This window comes from Coenobita brevimanus, chromosome 84 (genome assembly GCF_032717465.1).
Source record: "Coenobita brevimanus isolate Jiangsu-jjx chromosome 84, ASM3271746v2, whole genome shotgun sequence".
Lineage (NCBI taxonomy): Eukaryota > Metazoa > Arthropoda > Malacostraca > Decapoda > Coenobitidae > Coenobita > Coenobita brevimanus.
The window spans coordinates 4920518-4924014 of NC_137037.1; positions in this window are offsets into that span (position 1 = coordinate 4920518).

The following is a 3497-nucleotide window of genomic DNA, read 5'->3' on the forward strand; positions in this document are numbered from 1 at the left end:
TCTTTCCACTGCTCTCACTCTTGATTTGTTCCCCTCTTGCAGGGTCCACGCCTCGCTTCCTTACGTCAGGGTAGGGACTGCACAATACTATCATCCAGAGTGACTTCTTAACTTCCATACTCACCTCCCTATTCCTCATCACTGCTTTCGTGAACCAACAACCTTCCTTCCCTGTTGTGTACCCGTTCACGCACTCATCCCCCAAAGTTCCATCCCCACTCATCACACTACCCAAGTACTTAAATGCACTCACATTCCTCCATATCCTCACCATCCAACCTTACTGTACATTCGTGACTTCATGACGAAAACAAGGGGGCAAAAGGAAGGGTTTAGGAAGGATGTGGGAGGAAAGTGGAGTTAAGAGGGGAAAGGATACGTGAAGACACTGTTGCGAATTTGGCACTTTTGGCGTTAGATCTAGGTGCTTTTCATACAAATTTAACACGAAAAACTCTTAGACTTCCAACTAAATCCAATGTGCTCTGAAGCCAAGTTTAGCGTGAGAGTTTGAGCTCATCATATACAGCTTAGTGCGGTTTAAAGTTCAGTTTAGTGCTTTTCAAGATTTATGCTTGGGTCAGTTAACTGGGTAGAGTGGGAAGGGAAGTGGTGAGGAGGTGGGTTGAGAGGGAAACTATGCGCGAAGTGGGAGGAAGAAAAAAGAAGGGAGATAGGGGGGACAGAGGGACAGAGGAAGGGGACAGTCTCACTGTACAGAAGAGTTCGTTGAACTCCTCCACACAGGCACCATCTTGCCTCCCTGAATATTTGAGCGATGCTAGTCTTTGCATTCGTTATTTCCAATGTTTCATTACTACGGCTGTCCTTCATAAATTATACTATGTTTTCCTACTTCTTCAGTATCATTTCCTTGGAAAACTGATGCTACAGCTACTAATAATTTACACTATATCAAATTCTGTAGCTCTCTGATGTCTTGTCACATCTCCGTATGCCCTAACTGTGACGTGCATATTTCTATCTATCTGTCTACCTACTGCCAGACGCCTCCTAATCCTGTAAGGGGTGGCCACAAACACATCTCCTCCATGTCGCGTTGTCCAACGCCATTTCACTGCCCTGTTCCTGGCTCCACATCCCCCCTCTCTTTATACCTCTCCATTCCATCCCACTTTATCTCAACCTCAGCCTCCCCCACCTTCCTCCTCTTCTCCACCACCTCACACTTCGCACACAATTCTCCTCGTGAGTCTCTAGCTCCTCCATCCTCTCCACATGGCCAAACCACCTCAAAATGTATTTCCTCCTTACGCTTTCTATTGCATCCACATCCACACCACAACGCTCCTTCACTTCCTCATTTGTCAGTCTGTCCTTCCACGTAACGCAACATGTTCCTCTCAAATAATCCTTCATTTCTACTGCTGCTACTCTTGGATTTTGTCCTTCCAACAAAGTCCAAGCTTCACTTCCATACGTTAGGTAGGTAACACAATACTGTCATGCGGCAAGTAATATGACTTTCTCTTACTTTCATGCTCACTTCCCTGTTTCTTATCACTGCTTTGCAAAGATCCAGCAACCTTTCTTCCTTTTTGTACCTTTCAAAACATTTCACCCTCTAAACTTCCATCCTTACTCTTTTACACTACTCTAAGCACCTCTTAAACGCACGCGCATTTTCTCTATTTCCTCCCCTATCCAGCTCTCACTGTACATTCTTGTGGCTTCATTACTTTACTCTTCCCTACATTCACCTTTAGATTCCGTTTCTTACACACTCTCCTCTAACTCATCCACCAAGTCTCGCAGTTTCCTTCGTCTTCACTTAACAATACAGTATCATGTACAAACAACGGTACAGGCAGTTTCCAAACACTGCCTTCTCTCATTAGGGTTAAGCTCCAGCATCTACTGCCCTACCTTTGTACCTCTTTCATGCCATCCATAAACAGATTGAACAACTCATGGAGGACATGACACATCACTGTTTCAATCCAACATTCAAACAGAAAAATTCACTCAGTTCACTTTCCAGCACGCACTGTAGCCTTAGCACTCTCATACATACCTGTTCAAGGCATTCAACAACTTCTCATTTACTGTATATATTCTTAATACTTTCCACATTCCTTGTCTATCCACCCTGTCATATGCTTTCTCCAAATCCATGAAGGCTGAATACTTCATTCATTCCTTCTCTAGAAACTTTTCCACTGAAAGACCTACGAATGACTATCTGATCTACACAACCTCTTCCCTTCCAAAACCTCCATGTTCTTCTTGGCAACTAATTCCTCTGTCATATTTCCCTAATTCTGTTGTCAATAAGTATTTTACCATACACTTTTCCTATTATACTAAGCAGACAAATGCCCCTTCTTTTTCCCCTTTTCCTTTGTACAGAGAATAATAATATTGAACCTGACTTCCAATCCTCTGGGGCTCCACCTTCCTACCAAGCCAATCTGCACATCTTCCATATCCATTCTGCTACATTATCTCTCCCCATGCTTCAGCATTTGCACCACATTAACTCCAACAATTCCTTCCTTGGGGCTTTCCCCATTTTTACTCTCTTCATTGCTTCCACAACTTCCATCCTACTGATTTTTTCCTTTCTTCTCACCTCTCTCCTTCTCCCAGCCATTCTCCAGCCACTTATACTCGCATTACTTTCATTCTCTATGTTCAACAATTCCTAAAAGTGTTCTCTTCAATCTGCTCGTTTTTTTCTCTTTTCTCCACTAGCAATCTACCATTTATATCTTTCACTCCCGACTTACTTCTTAACACCGTGTCTAACTCTCTTTACCTTCTTTCCAATATATTTTTCTTACATTCCCTCCACTTTGCCCCCCCAAATTCTTCCAAATTCCTCATCCGTCTCCCCCATTACTCTATCTTTACTAATCTTTTTCACCTCTCTCTTCCTCTCTACATATAACTCTGTCTTCCGTCTCTCAACTTCCTCCACGCCCCTGTTTTTCATCCACTCAATATATGTTTTCTCTCTTTCTGCGTCACAGCCTCTCTCACCTCCTTCATTCCACCATGCTATTCCTTGCACCCACTGTCGTCTTCTCTTCACCCCACACACCATCTTCACATGCTGCACAGATTTCTTCTGTGAATATCTTACCACTGGATTATTTGGAGTACGTGATGAGATATATTAATAACATGGTATCTAGACTTAGCCTCACTTGCTATTCATCTCTGTTTGTGTAACCCAAAAGCACGATCACACCACATCATGCACTACATCACATCACATCATAGCACCGCCACCAAATACACATCCATTTCACCATAGCTTTACAAATGTTTATACGTAGTAGGCATCATAACACCTTAAATATATAGTTACATCACATAACACTAATTACTTTAACACATAACACAAGTACAAAGATTTATACAAAACAACTTCTTCTATCTACAACACTGTCACTTCAACACAAAGTAGCTAATAACAATCTTAAAACATACATTAATATTAAGCACTCACAACTTGTATTACTTTATCACAA